The sequence below is a fragment of the Erpetoichthys calabaricus genome, chromosome 8 (genome assembly GCF_900747795.2).
Source record: "Erpetoichthys calabaricus chromosome 8, fErpCal1.3, whole genome shotgun sequence".
NCBI lineage: Eukaryota > Metazoa > Chordata > Cladistia > Polypteriformes > Polypteridae > Erpetoichthys > Erpetoichthys calabaricus.
Genome location: NC_041401.2, coordinates 77,763,946 through 77,780,305, shown reverse-complemented (window position 1 = coordinate 77,780,305; position 16,360 = coordinate 77,763,946). Strand labels below are relative to the sequence as shown.

Sequence of the window (16,360 nt, the reverse complement as noted above, 5' to 3'; positions counted from 1 at the left end):
TCATATAAATTACCAGAATCTTTAAATTAACAATACATTAATTATTTTTTTTAATAAACTAGTATGACATGTACTTGCATAACTGAACATGAAGCAACCAAAATTTACAATTTCACAATAAACAGCCTGAATAAATTTATTTTACTAACAGCACTTACTGATTTTGAAGTATGCATTAATAATGCCTTAACTAGATACAGACCAATACCAATACTTAAATAGGGCTCTCATATGAAATTGCTTTAAAAGAGAAATTATATACAGTATATGAATTTTATATGACATATCTGTATTTCACATATTCCAAAACATTCTTTTCAGCCAAAGGTTGTGCTAATAAACATATAATTTGAGATGTCATGAGGGCAGGATTTTTGTATTTGCCAGTGAAAATGTATTATACTCAATACAACTGCAAAAACAGAAATCCCATTCCATGTCTTTTTATAAAAGTACCTCCATTTATTAAGGTAAATAAATATCATCTGTTCAAGTTCGGTCAAATTGGTGAGCATTGGTGGACTGCTATCTTCAAACTTTTCCACAGATTTTCAATGGGATTTAGGTCTGGGCTCTGACTGGGTCACACAAGAACATTCACTTTTTTCTCCTTCAGCCACTGTGTGGTCAATTTTGCTGTATGCTTCGGGTTGTTGTGTTGAAAGGTGAACATTCTGCCCATCTTCAACTTTCTGGCAGAGAGTAGCAGGCTTTCCTCAAAAATTATGCCCCCTTCCATTTTTCCTTCTACCCTAATGAGAGCCCCAGGCCCTGCGGCAGAGAAACACCCCCACAACAGGATGCTGCCACCTCCATGCTTTACTGTAGGTACGGTGTGTTGTGGATGGTGAGCTGCATTGGATTTCTGCCAGGTGATGTGTACCGTTTGGTATGGAGGCCAAATAGTTTGATTTTGGTCTCATCGGACCATAAGACCTTTTTCCACTTGGCATCAGAATCTACAAGTTGTATTCTGGCAAAGCTCAAATGAGCCTTAATGTGGCCTTTCTTGAGAAGTGTTATTTCCTTGAGACCCTCCCAAACAAGCCACAATTGTGGAGTGCTTGTGAAATTGATGTCACATGCACACAATGACCACTCTTTGCCATAAAATCCTGTAACTTCTTCAAAGTGGCCATTGGTCTCTTGGTGGCCTCTCTTATCAGTTTCCTCCTTGCTCTTCCATCCAGTATGGAGGGATGGCTGGATCTAGGGAGGGTCCTAGTAGTACCAAACACATGCCACGTCTTTATTATGGACTTTACTGTGCTCCTTGGGATTGATAAAGCCTTTGAGATTTTTCTGTATCCATCTCCTGCCTTGTGTGTCCACAACTCTATCCCCGATTTAGAAAGTGGCTTGCCACCCATTGTCAGTGGTTTGCTGTCAGTTGCACTACCAAGCAAGGGAATGCTCCAGGAACAGCTGCTTTTATGCTTCACTAATCACACTAATTACAATTGATCACAGGTGTAGTAATCATGGTCTACAATGGAATTGGTGGTTACTTATACCCGATTGAGTTTACAAATATTGTTTAGGAGGTTGGTGATCATTTATTAATCTCAGTAATTCTTGTTTATTTTTTAAAATTCTTTTGAACTGTAGCTGTGATATCTTTCACTTGGTTGTTATAGATTGCATTGAGTAAGTAAAGCTGGAAAAATATTGGTTTGTGTGTTTTCATTTAAGGCTGTAAAGCAAAAAAAAAAAGAAGGAATATTTCAAAGGGGTGATTCTTTTCTATACCCACTGTAATTATGAGAAGGTTGTGGATTTTATTTTTGGTGTTAGGGGAAGGAGGTTTGGAGCAAGAAATGCCATCACTATATACAAATGAGGGGTGTGTCAGTGGAAGGCAAACAAATGAATCATAATAAAATAAACATTACTCAAAAAGTCAAAGCAGACAATACATTTCATGGAAAATGGCACGTGCTCAATTTTCACAATACATTCACTAGAAAGATGGCTGGCACACTGACACACAGCCTTTCATCTACTTTCACCAGTAACTAATCAACATTTTATTTTACATAACCTAACCTATCACATAACTCTCTTATTTTTAGATTTAACTCTAAGTCACATCCTCTTTTGGACAAATTGACTAGACTTGATTTATAAAACAAGTATATATAAAAAGGGTATAATATATTAATTACAAGTTGGTGAGACAAAGGTAGATTTTATTAGGTGATCATCCTGCTTTACATCCCATCTTCAGATTAGAAGAGCACCACCGGTTTGGAATCACGCTGTGGCAGATGTGGTCAGGAGAAGACAGATCAGGAGAACAGATCAACACCCAGTGTTAAATGTTAAGCATTACGTCAACAAGCACGGTACACAATAACTCTGATCCTGCAGAGGAAAACCAATTGCTTTACCCTTGTGCGCCACTGCTGTTAGACATCGTGAATCTCCGGCGGCCCTGGTCACAATACTATACGTATTTTCCCCAAATTTCATATAATGAAATTTCCATTATAACTAAATATTTTTATGGTCCCGTTTCTTTATAATATGATTATACCTGTTGTGGGATATGGCCGGCTGTTCATCCTGGCCGCCAGATGGAGCCCTCCCTGCAACATGGAGGTGCCCCGAATTCCAGCAGGGCCTCAAGGACATTGGAGTTTTAAGGAGTCGCTGCAGGGAGGCCCAGGGATTTATATTTTCCGTATAGCCCGGAAGTATTTCCAAGTCACGGGAACGGAAGAAATGATATACTTCCGGGCTGAAGAAAAAAGAGAAGTTTTTACCTGACCCGGAGGTGCTAGGAAATCACATGGACTGAGGATTCAGAAGCACTTCCGGTTCAAGGTCTATAAAGGACTCTGGGAAATCCCAGACGGACGAGCTGAGCTGGGTGGAAGGGTGGCAATGCGTCTGGGAGAATGGAGGATTGTTTATTGTTGTTATTTATTTGAGTATTGTGGGGAGGAGGGTGCTTTGTGCACTATTAATAATAAATTAAATATTTTGGATTTTATCTGGTGTCTGGCGTGGTGTCCGAGAGTTCAAGGGAGCGATAGTGACCCCTATCTGTCACACTGTATTAAGTATGAAGTATTCAAAGTTACTGAGGTACTCTAATGGTTAGCAGAAGTTTGGCACATTTAACTAAAGAGGATATTTATAAATATCTGCCAAATTCTACAAGGTTTTGGATAGTTCCTTGCAAAATGAATTTCTGTTTTTAATTTTAGGTAAAACAAGACATCCTTTTTTCACCGGATTATGGTATAATGTGTCAGAATTCTTCCAGATGAGCAAGACAATGTGGCATGCTAAAACATCAGAGTACAATATTACAAAGAAGTGTCAATTAGTAGTGATCTGGAATTAATTACCCAAATAGGACTGCTGGACAGTTTTAAACTTGCAGTGTTCTCTGGTAAATAAGCAAAAATAGTATTCTAATGCAATCTAAGCACTGAAAATGTGAGATATAGCAAGGCAGGTACCCAATGACATTGTTCACAATTTTGACCTGGGTACATTTTGGATAATCCAGTAAATGTGTTAGGTATAATTTTAAATTGAATTAGACTACACAAAAGGATGAGGAGTGCATTTTAGTTGACACCCAGAGATGGCAATCTGATAACAGAAAAAATGCAAGTAATAAATAGGCCACACTGTGTAGTTTCTTTCCATTCTGATATGAAGACCTGAAACATCAACCCACCCTGCCAAATTACAGATTACAAACTGTCACAAACTTAGTGACAAAATCTATATATGTTATTATAGTTTACTAATAATTTGAGACTGTTTTTTTTAATCTGTGCATTTAATAAGAGCTTAGTTCTTTTAAAATCAATAACTTGGAGTTAATGAGTATTTTACTATCCAATGGTGAATATCCACATACAATCTCAACTGGTCGTTACATAATTTAACTTTTCACGTAGTATTTTCATCAAACCAATTAACAACTGCATTAAAATTTTCATAAGATTTTTTAATCCCATTTTCTTGGTTCACATAAATGATGCATGTGAAGCAGTCATTTTTCGACTTCATGATTATATGTACTTTAGTACACCTAAAATGACAGTAAATTCCAAATCAAAACACACATGCCCATTGATCATATTGGTGTACATATATTTGAAGCAAATAGACTGAAAGTCAAAGCATTTCTTGAAGCAAAGTTGCAACTCAATTATAAATTAAGGCCTTGGGGCTTGGAGCATGCCTGTTGAATTATACCGGAGTGTGATCTGTTGTTTGTCCATGTAAACCCAGAAAAAATAAACATCTCAAGATTACTGCAGGTTTTCAATTGTGAAACTCTACAGCCAGCTCAGCTGTTATTTAGCATATAAAATCTTGTAAAACTCTGCAATAACAATCAATTGCTTCTACCATGTTAAATCATTCACTACAAGACTACCTCAAACGCTATTGTTGGAGAATAGTGTTTGAACATTCACTTTGCTGACTTAAGCGTTTCACAAGATAAACGATATATTTTTTTGTTCTAAATCATGTCACAAGTACAATGAACTACAGAAGAAGAAACACTTATTACATGTTGAGTTAATGCGAGTATTCAAGGCAACTTGAAATAAAAGCAAAAAGAACAATTACCACTACCGTGATTTCCAGTTTATTTTCTGTGTGGTCAAGTGCACAAATAATCACCACTTACATCTGACATAATCACTATAGGACACGTGCCTCCTTTAGCATTCTTGCTTATAATAGAAAATACTCAAACTAGGCCACAAGCTTGGTCCTGGTTCCTAGTGTTAGTGGAAAAATGGAAATATCCTGATGCAGGATTGACTTAATGCCAGTATTCAGAAAAAAAAGGTCTTTGATATACTTGGTCAAATTTGGTAACTGAAATCATTACCACTACCTAATCCCTCCAACCCATTTTATTAATTTTTTTAATGTGAAAAACATTTGTACATTGCTAACCTGCACCACCCTACGTTAACTACACTGCTGAATATTTACTGTGGAATTTAATGGTCCATGGAATTTTATTTGTTGAGGAAAAACAGAACATAACCTCACCAAAAACATTATTGACTCTTCATACCACTGGAATTTCTCTAGGTAACAAAATGGTTGTGTAATTTAGATTTTTGGGGTGAACAACTCTTTTTACAGAATGAACTGAAGCTTGGTCAATTTCACCAGTGAGTTCATAAATTGCATATCCTCCATAATAATCACAGGCACCAATATGAATTACCAGAATAAGCATGGTTTGCAATCTTCTTAAAATACTACTACCAGTAAGAGTACTAATACTATATTAAAGATTTCTCATCCAAACATGTAATAAACAGAAGTATATGAAATAAGCTATAGAGACATACTTCTAAAATTGTAAAAATAAATTAGAAAAGAAAGCAAACATGAATAATCAAAATATTTGCAACTTAAAAAAAAAAAAAAGGCTTCAATTAATTAGCTACTTTGTAAATGATAACTAACATTCTTGGCAGTGTTAAAAAAAAAAAAAAAATTTATAAAATATAATAGGTTAAAAGGAGTGTCTGCACATAATGCAGTCCACTGATAAAATAAATAAAACAAGCAGAAAAAAGTGGCTGTGAAACTTGTATATAGGTAAGACAGCTTCCACTATTTGAACAAGTCATCAGCTTGCTTAAAACCCATAACAAATGTATTACGTAAAGAGATATGGAAAACATGAAAACAACAAAAGCATAAACTGATAAGACAGACTATACTATGAAATACATTGTGATTAAAATATCTTGCACAACTAACAGGAAAATCAACTGCACACATTTTATTTAACATGACCTAAAGCTGATGAAAAACAAGACTGCAACTTTTACTGTTTACTCAAAATACAAATTAGAGTGCTTTAGTTTTCATTTGATGACATTAAAGAAATGTTTTAACAATATTTCCAGATATGCATAAACACAAAACCTCCAATATCAACCTACAGTAATCCCTCGCTATATCGTGCTTCGCCTTTCACGGCTTCACTCTATTGCGGATTTTATATGTAAGCATATTTAAATATATATCGCGGATTTTTTGCTGGTTCGCGGATTTCTGCGGACACTGGGTCTTTTAATTTCTGGTACATGCTTCCTCAGTTGGTTTGCCCAGTTGATTTCATACAAGGGACGCTATTGGCAGATGGCTGAGAAGCTACCCAACTTACTTTTCTCTCTCTCTTCCTCTCTTGCGCTGACATTCTCTGATCCTGACGTAGGGGGATTGAGCAGGGGGACTGTTCGCACACCTAGACGATACGGACGCTCGTCTAAAAATGCTGAAAGATTATCTTCATGTTGCTCCCTTCTGTGCAGCTGCTTCGTGAAGCGACATGCTGCACGGTGCTTCGCATACTTAAAAGCTCGAAGGGCACGTATTGATTTTTGATTGTTTGTTTTTCTCTGTCTCTCTCTTTCTCTGCTCCTGATAGAGGGGGTGTGAGCTGCCACCTTCAACTGCTTTGTGCCACGGTGCTTCGCATACTTAAAAGCCAAACAGCCCTATTGATTTGTTTGCTTTTCTCTCTCTTTCTGACATTCTGTGCTCCTGACGAGCACTCCTTTGAAGAGGAAGATATGTTTGCATTCTTTTAATTGTGAGACGGAACTGTCATCTCTGTCTTGTCATGGAGCACAGTTTAAACTTTTGAAACAGAGACAAATGTTTGTTTGCAGTGTTTGAATAAAGTTCCTGTCTCTCTACAACCTCCTGTGTTTCTGTGCAAATCTGTGACCCAAGCATAACAATATAAAAATAACCATATAAACATATGGTTTCTACTTCGCGGATTTTCACCTTTCGCGGGGGGTTCTGGAACGCAACCCCCGCGATGGAGGAGGGATTACTGTATTCACTAACGAAGAATTTTAATTTCACTTGTTAGTCATTCGTACCAGTCTTCAACTTTATCAATCATCAAGCAACTTTATTTCACCTACCTTTACTCATTTTACATTGTGGCAAAAAAAAAAAAAAAAATCATGTTTTTTAATATTGTAGCTGCCACTGAAAATATACCAGCTTATTACGAAACACGTGTATGATATATATACATGTAAAAACATTACATATTAATCTGAACTGAAGACAAAAAAACATAAAACGTTGTAGACATCTTAAATCAGTTCTGACAAAATCTCCAGGTATATATTAAAGATCAAAAATAATGTAAAAGTTACCATAATAACCTTTACACAAAGCAAAAACCATCCATCCATTATTCACCGCTAATCCGAGGTTGGGTCGCGGAGGCAGCAGCCTAAGCAGGGAAGCATAGACCTCCTTCTCCCTGGCCACCTCCTCCAGCTCCTCTGGGAGGACCCCGAAGCGTTCCAAGGCCAGCAGGGAGATATAATCCCTCCAGCATGTCCTGGGTCTGCACCGCGGCCTTCTCCCAGTGGGGCATGCCCGAAACACCCCCCCAGAGAGGTGTCCAGGGGGCATTCTAACCAGATGCCCAAACCACCTCAACTGACTCTTCTCAATGCGGAGGAGCAGCGACTCTACTCCGAGTCTCTCCCAGATAACTGAACTCCTCGCCCTCTCTCTAAGGGAAAGTCCAGCCACCCTGCGGAGAAAACTCATTTCAGCCGCTTGTATCCGCGATCTTGCTCTTTTGGTCACTACCCATGGCCATAGGTGGGGGTAGAAACTTAGATCGACTGGTAAATCGACAGCCTCACCTTTTGGCTCAGCTCTCTCTTCACCACGACGGACTGTTGCAGAGCCCGCATTACTGCGGATGCCGTACCGATCCGTCTGTCGACCTCCCGCTCTATTCTTCCACCCTCTTCCAGCTGAGAACCATGGCCTCGGATTTAGAGGTGCTGACTCTCATCCCCGCCGCTTCACACTCGGCTGCGAACCACTCCAGTGAGAGCTGGAGGTCACTGTCCAATGAAGCCAACAGAACCACGTCATCCGCAAATAGCAGAGACGAGATTCTGATGTCACTGAACAAGACCCCCTCCGTCCCTTGGCTGCACCTAGAAATTCTGTCCATATAACTTATGAACAGAATCGGTGACAAAGGGCAGCCCTGGTGGAGTCCAACCTCAACAGGAAACGAGTCCAACTTATTACCGGCAATGCGGACCAAGCTCGTGCTCCTCTTGTACAGGGACTGAATGGCTTGTAACAACAAGCCTTGTACCCCGTACTCTTGGAGCACACCCCACAGGATGCTTCGAGGGACACGGTCGAATGCCTTCTCCAAATCCACAAAACACACATGGACTGGTTGGGCAAACTCCCATGCCCCCTCCAGGATCCTGACCAGGGTGTAGCGCTGCTCCAGTGTTCCACAACTGGGACGGAATCTGCATTGTTCTTCTTGAATCCGAGATTCGACCATCGACCGAACTCTCTTCTCCAGCACCCCTGAATAGACCTTACCGGGGAGGCTGAGGAGTACGATCCCCTATAGATGGAGTACATCCTCTGGTCACCCTTCTTAAAAAGGGGGACCACCACACCGGTTTGCCAATCCAGAGGTACTGCCCCCCGATGTCCATGCAATGTTGTAGAGACGTGTCAACCAGGATAACCCCACAACATCCAGAGCCTTGAGGAACCCAGGGTGAACCTCGTCAACCCCAGGGGCCCCGCCACCTCGGAGCTTTTTAACTTACTCGGTGACCTCAGCCCCTGTTATGGATGGGCCCCCCTGGGAGTCCTCCAGCTCTGCTTCCTCTAAGGAAGACATGCTGGTGGGATTGAGAAGATCCTCGAAGTATTCCTTCCACCGGTCAATGACGTCTGCAGTTGAAGTCAGCAGGGCCCCATTTCCACTGTACACAGTATTGGTGGAGCACTGCTTTCCACTCCTGAGGCGCCGGACGGTTTGCCGGAACCTTCTTGGTGCCGACTGAAAGTCGTTTTCCATGGCTTTCCCAAACTCCTCCCAAGCCGATGCCGCCACACGCTTGGCCCACCGATACCCCTCAGCTGCCTCTGAAGTCCCACTGGTCAACCAGACCCGATAGGACTCTTCAGCTTGACGGCCTCTCGAACCTTAGGTGTCCACCACCAGGTTCGTGGATTGCCACCACGAGAGGCACCGACAACCTTGTGGCCACATCTCCGTTCTGCTGCTTCGACAATGGAGGCTCGGAACATGGCCCATTCAGACTCAATGTCCTTCGCCTCCCTCGGATTGAGGTTGAAGTTCTGCCGGAGGTGGCAGTTAAAGATCTTTCTGACCGGTTCCTCCACCAGATGTTCCCAGCAGACCCTCATTATATGTTTGGGTCTGCCTGGTCTGTCCAGCAGCCTCTCCCGTCATCTGATCCAACTTACCACCAGGTGGTGATCAGTTGACAGCTCAGCCCCTCTCTTCACCAGAGTATCCAAGACATAAGGTCACAGATCCGATGACACGATTACAAAGTCGATCATTGAGCTGCGACCTTGGGCATCCTGGCGCCAAGTGCACTTATGGACACCCTTAAACTCGAACAGTGTTCGTTATGGACAATCCATGGCCAGCACAGAAGTCCAACAACTGAACACCACTCGAGTTTAGATCAGGGAGGCCGTTCCTCCCAATCACACCTCTCCAGGTTTCACTGTCGTTGCCGACGTGAGCGTTTAAGTCTCCCAGCAGGACGATAGAGTCCCCAGGAGCTGAGCCTCACAGCGCCTCTTCCAGGGACTCCAAGAAGGCTGGGTACTCTGAACTGCTGTTCGGCGCATAAGTGCAAACAACAGTCAGAGTCCTTCCCCCAACTCGAAGGCTCCCTCTCGTCCAACGGGGAGAACCCCAACGTACAGGCCTCGAGCCAGGGGGCCATAAGCAATCCCACCCCTGCCCGACGCCTCTCACCCACAGCAACTCCAGAGTGAAACAAATCCAGCCTCTCTCAAGAGGAATGGTTCCAGAGCCCAGACCAATGCGTAGAGGTGAGCTGGACTATATCTAGCCAGTACCACTCAACCTCTCGCACCAGTTCAGGCTCCTTCCCCGCCAGAGAGGTAACATTCCATGTCCCAAGAGCCAGTTTCGGTAACCGAGGGTCGGAACGCCAGAGTTCCCGCCTTCGGCTACCACTCCTTCGAGGCTAAGCCTGGCTGGGCCCCATGGTCGAAGGTCCAGCCACCAGGCGCTCGCCAGCGAGCCCCTCTCCCAGGCCTGGCTCCAGGGTGGTGCCCCAAGTACCCTTTCCCGGGCAAGGGAAATGCCGATCCTTGGTTTAACTCCATATGGGGTCTCGGGATCGAGTTAGTCTGGATCCTCACCTCAGACCTGTTTGCCTTGGGAAGCCCTACCAGGAGCATGTATCTCCTGACAACATAGCTCTGAGGATCACTAGACCGTGCAAGCTCTTCTGCCACGGCAAGGCCTCGATCCAAGAAGGGTAAAGCAAAAACCAATTCACAAATGCATCATGCAATGTAAACAGGGGGTGGGGGGTCTCACTTGGTAAAACATATTAAAATACATAAAAATTTAATGCAACTTATATAACTCTGCACAATTAGTCTGTAATTACTTTCCATTATTCCAGACAACAAATGGCCAGTCGTATTATCATAAAACAGTATCACACTCCTTTAGCCTTACTTACTTACATTTCTGGAAGTGATGATACTCAAGGTGAATTAATATTTAAGGACATTTAGATAACGCACACATGTGCACCAAATGAATCCTTCTTCCACATTGCAAAGCAACGCCTATGAACATCATAAGCCATTACAAATGTCATATGTTGCACAAAACTGTTCAGACACATTAACCTTCTTACAGTTTCTAACCAACTTTCATCACAGCAGATGCAAAAATCTAGGTTGTAACACTGATGCCGTCAAGTCTTCACACATCAATTCAGTGGGCAGCAATACTGAAAACAAGGAGGAGTGGCTTAGTCACACATTATAATACTGCCTGCTCAAAGTGCAAGACTGCCTAAAGTACCAGGATCTGCACAGTATCTCAATTTGCTTTAGTGTCTGTAAGCTACCAAGCACTAAAAAAAAAAAACAAGATACAATTGTCTCATAAAAACACGTCATACCCTACACTGCTTTTAATAGGACTAAATAAATTACATTTTCTCCCATGTGCATTTTTTGTTATCTCAGAAATTAGAGCTTAAACTGTACTTTATGCTTCTGTTCAAAACACAAGCTTTGTTAAATCAAAAAGAGTGCAGAAAAAATTAATTACCATCTAAAATACATCATTTGTCAAATTTGTTATGTTTCTTATACTTAAGAGTAGGATATATTCTTGCACCTATGCATATGGAGAACAGAAGTTAATGTACAAATGATAATGCCATGTTAAACAAATTAGATGCGATAATCAGTAAGCATAAAGTTTAATAAAGAAAAACATTCCAAAACAAACAAATGCATAACATGCCTGGAAAACCATAGTATAAAATTCAGAAAGTGAGGCGGGGAAAAAAAAAACCATTGACTTCCTTAAATACTCAGAAACCAAGGTGGCAATATGGAAAAATAAACAATATGTACATAAGAACTTCCAACCCAAAACAGTAAAGAGTTGTTAAACACTCCATGTTTAAGAATTATTAAACCTAAAACTGCTTATTAGTATCAAAACCCACAAGCACTGACCAGCAATACACAATGCTGCTTACTGAACCCTTCCACAAATGTTACAAATATAATAAATATATACAGTATATGCTAGTTTGGATTAAGATAACTAAAAGCAAACTAACATTAAAAAAAGGGATTCCTATTAACCACTGACTGACAGACACACATTAATGTGAAGGTTAAGTTATTTTAATCTAAATAAGAGTCAGCATAAAATGGGATTATTTGCATTGTCTGTGATAGAAATAAATGCATTCAAATACAAAATTCAGCCTGTGCTGTATGGAAAAAAATCTTCCAGTGAATAAGCAACTAGAAATCAGTGTCAATTTTTACCATAACTTTATCAACACCATTAAATCAAATAACTAGTTGGGCAGGGTTCATTATCTAGTAAAATACAAAATGCACATTAAGTTAAGGAAAATGGAATTGTATAGTGTGTAAAAACCAATAACAAAAAATACATTTCACCACAATACTGTTTAAATATAGGTTCCTCCGTTTTAAACTGTTTAACTGGGCATGTGTAAAACAGAAACCACAAATGGCACATGGATATACCACGCATTAACAAAACCTTAATTGGGAATTGAAACCATCCTAGATTTTCAACAGGAATTATTTTGATGTCTAAGTATTAAATAAAATAAATGATATGCGTAAAAACAAGCCAGACTAAGTCGATACCGTTGAAATGGTGCGTCTATATTTGATCGTTTATTATGAAATTAACCAACTATTTCTTGTAGACACCTGTATAAAATTTGTTTGTACGTAACATAACTGAATCCCAGTAACGAAAACATATAAAATGAACTCTCAGAAATGAACAGGCAACAGTGTCCAGCTATCAGCAAGAGCATCCGAAATTAATTATCTTCGGCGAAAGGTCTACTTGTAAAAACGGTTAAGAAGCTCGTGATTACAACCCAAAACGTCTAACTGACATATGCCAACAAATTTCAGGAAGGAAGCTGCATTGCCCCGGACCCTTTACCATGGGAGCTTTGTCAGTGCACTTGAACCTGAAGACTACTGCGAGACCATGTGGACTAGCAGTCTGCAAAACAGCGCGCGCAGCATCAGATAGTCGCATCCTACAATCTCCGGCTTACTTTTGCTCCACCCTGTCCCACCCTGTCATGGGGATGAGAGAAAGAGAGGTTGTAGAAGTGCAATATCCCAATATATTTGATTCTAACATAAGGCGCACACGAACACACACACACAAATTCCTATTTTTTTCTCACCTAATAGAGAAGGCTATAACTGAAATCAACAAAGGATGTAGAGGATGTGGCAACAAGCCGTCCACAGTTAATCTGCTGCCTTTTGGTTGGGGAGGCAAGGCCTTCTTTACTCACGCGTACGTACTGATGTACGCACAAGCCTTGCACAAAAAGCTTTGGTTGTCAAAAAAAAAAACACACTTAACACCACCATTGTTATGTACCGACTATACAAATATTTTAAAAGCAATACCAAAAATGATGAGAAACCGGATTACGTTTTTAATATCGTGAAGCATCTAATATTTTACCAATTACGGATGTGTAAAATAATACTCGCGTGCACGACATCACTAAATGAATACAAAAAAAAACAACAGAGACCAAGACTTGTCAAGGTCGACTGATTTTTTCACCTCTTTCTAATAAGGCCCCCAAAACCGAAACATCAGAACAGATCCGATAAAGGCCATAATCAAAATAGAGAGCAAACAAACAATTTCTTACTGAGATTACGGGGAGGAATTTTTACATTCATCCGTCTCAATGTAGACGAATTACTGACAAAAAGCCCTTGTTCCCGTTACACCGGGACTCTAGAAGCATTGCTGTTGCAACAGGAGTGAAAATACAAGTGACCCCCAAAGGACTCGCTCCTGATGTGTCCATACCACTGCAGAAGTCATTCGTGAATTATTATTTATTACCCATGTCATGCTTTCAATCTATCCCCAGCAATACATCCAGTAAGAATGAAGATGATCTAATTGGTTGACAGAAATAACGTTATTTACTAAGAGAAACGAATGAACAAATAGATTCGAGATAAATGCATCAACATTGGCCACACTATCATGACAGAAAACATCACATTTTAGAAACATGGCTGTATAAATAACGAGAGAAACTTACGAAATAAACATGACAATTAACCGAAATTATACTCAAAAACTTTGGACAACCAACTGAAACTCAGAAAGCGTTTATAGCTGTTGACCTAAATTGTGCAAAAAAAGGAAAGAAAAACGTCAGCATCTCTAAATATTCCACAAGGGGTTATGTTCGCTTGGATGTACAAATGCGTTTCGCCGCGTTATCTGTTTATTTACACCCGCTTATTCAAAAACGACTTTGGTTATCACGCGAAAAATAAATCAAGTTAAAACCTAAGAACCCGGCTCCGTAAGGTACGAAGCCGGCTGCGATCACAGAAAATACATAGAAGGTGAAGTGCGCCGTTGACTGACTACATCCTAATCCTCCCAAAGAACACATCCTGCCAATTACTCAACTCTTTCGCTTACGTTCCTTATGTTTTTCCTTCTTTTAACCGCTGCCTCTTCCACTACTCCAACGGCCCTGTCCGCCATTTTGAGACACCGACTGAAAAAAAGGAGGCGCAAAAAATCCAGCCACATCGTCAGTCTGACAAACTCGGCTGTGCTCTCGTGCAATAAAAGGTTTGCCGGAAGGCAAGGCAAAACGGACTTACCTTTAACAAATACCTCCCGAATCCTCAGCCTGGCGTGGCACGCATACAAAGCTCCTCAGTTATTACAATATTAAATATCAAACGACAGTCCCAGGTTTCTCAGTCTATCTCCTTGTCTCTCTCTCTCTCTCTCTCTCCTCCGATCCTTGTTTTCAATACCGCATTCGCCTTTGGTCTTGGGAACGCGCACGGGGAGTCGGCTTCGCGCACGTCACCAACCCGGTTCTCACACTGTGGAGAAAAGGGAGCGCGCACGCTTCAGTCTATACCCATCAGTTTGCAGCCTACTAACAGTGACGCAAGGCGTTATTTCCTGATTCATGCTCGTGTGCGCGGCACCGCTGACCGACCTATGACATCAAACGTCAACAGTGCCGCCATTCCGGAAGCGCGCTTGCGCAGTAGCGATGGGTGGGGAGGCGCGGCGCCGTGGAGGCCTGCTGATGTTTCAGCAAGGCGGAGGCCTTTCCTCTGCAGGTATTGAGGTCATCGCATTTGGACAGGTGCAGGGTAGCGTTTACTTTTCTAGTATATAATTCATGCAAATAAATATAGAGGGAGGCTGGTGTATAAATTCTTTGCCCCGCTAATTAACGAACATGTAACATTATGGTATGTGAAAATGTTTTATATATTAATTTTCTTAAAAAATGTATTACTTCCAACTTCTATATTTTGAATTATTACCTGAATGTATAAAATTAATATTGATCATGTTTAAATCAATAAAATAAATAACACCAGGGTTTACAATACAGTTTCTGATAACTTTAATTATTATAAACGTTTAAAAAAATGAATATATATATTTGCGTTCATCAAAATTCTCCATCCGTGCCACCCTGAATTGGACTAAGTAGGCATGTTAAAATTGTTCAAGTAGAATATTTTAAAGTGGTTAGGACTATCTAAGCGCCCACAATTTACTTATCAACTTTCCCAATATGTTTTCTAATATAGGAGTTTCTATATGAGATAGAATAGTAGATTATGTTTCTGTTAATTTGCAGAAATGTATATATATCATGTTCAATTATGTGTTGTCTCAATCTGTGTAATATTAGCAAGACATAATAAAACTTAATATCCTGGTGCAACCCAGAATTGTTGTCTAAGCTTTAATATATTATCAATATTTTGTCTAAGCTTTAATATATTATCAATATTTTGTACAGTATATGAATAACACTTTGCTTTTCTGTGCATTTTATAAAAGGCACTGAAATAGTGGGGCATGGCATAGAATACTTTCTATATTGGCCTAGTTAAAAAAAATGATTTAACAGGAAGATAGGCTTTATTGACCTTAGTTGGTTCTTGTGGTCAGTGCTGATGCTAGGTTATTTTGCACCCTAGGCTGTGCTTATTAGTGCTCCAACCGAATATTTGCATCTGGATTCCCCCCCCCCCCCACCCAATGATCTGCTCTGTAGGCAAATGCCTAATTCACCTTAATGGTGGCACATGGCCATACATATGGCATGCAGAGTTAAGAACAGAACTAATAAGGTGCATTTTAAAGAAGACTTAAATGTAGAAATTTATCAAGAAGAATGGTATACTTGTTCTAGTCTCATGGACCTCACATAACTTGCTATCAGTAAGGTAGTTTTTATAAGTAAACCATATTCATCTTTCGGTATTAGGGGGCTTTTGCCAGTCCATGTTACAGACAGTGAGTGACATTATATTATTAGAATGAAATGTTTACTCACTTTGGAGTTGCACATGTGAGATCATCATTTGCATGAAGAAGCTCATAGCATCATAGATGCTGGCTTCTTGAAAAGAATTCACTTAAATTTATGTCTTGAATTAATCAGCACACATTAAAAATAGAGCTACGAATCATGGAACAAGTCACCCCACCTCCAGAAATCAATTACTGGATAGACTACTTCTATATGTGAAATAATTCATATTATGGCAAATGTGTTTTTTAATTATTCAAAGCATCAGTGGGTATTCATCTTTTGGGTAAGACTTGAAGTAACAAAGGCAGCATATAATATAATACTCTCATTTTCTCATTTTTTTTCCCTAGTGGATTTGTTTTAGAAAC

General features: G+C 40.3%; 2 protein-coding genes across 2 annotated transcripts in view; one reads left to right on the top strand and one right to left on the bottom strand.

Moving 5' to 3' along the window:
• pafah1b1a (platelet-activating factor acetylhydrolase 1b, regulatory subunit 1a) overlaps window positions 1–14,549 on the bottom strand; it is a 137,303-nt gene extending 122,754 nt beyond the window's left edge. The window contains exon 1 of the mRNA XM_028806892.2: window positions 14,299–14,549. The gene's annotated coding sequence lies outside the window, so the exon portion shown is untranslated. The remainder of the gene's footprint in view (window positions 1–14,298) is intronic.
• A 226-nt stretch (window positions 14,550–14,775) lies between these two features.
• Window positions 14,776–16,360, top strand: part of mettl16 (methyltransferase 16, N6-methyladenosin) — a 91,561-nt gene continuing 89,976 nt past the window's right edge. Inside the window, exon 1 of the mRNA XM_051931178.1 lies at window positions 14,776–14,910. The gene's annotated coding sequence lies outside the window, so the exon portion shown is untranslated. The remainder of the gene's footprint in view (window positions 14,911–16,360) is intronic.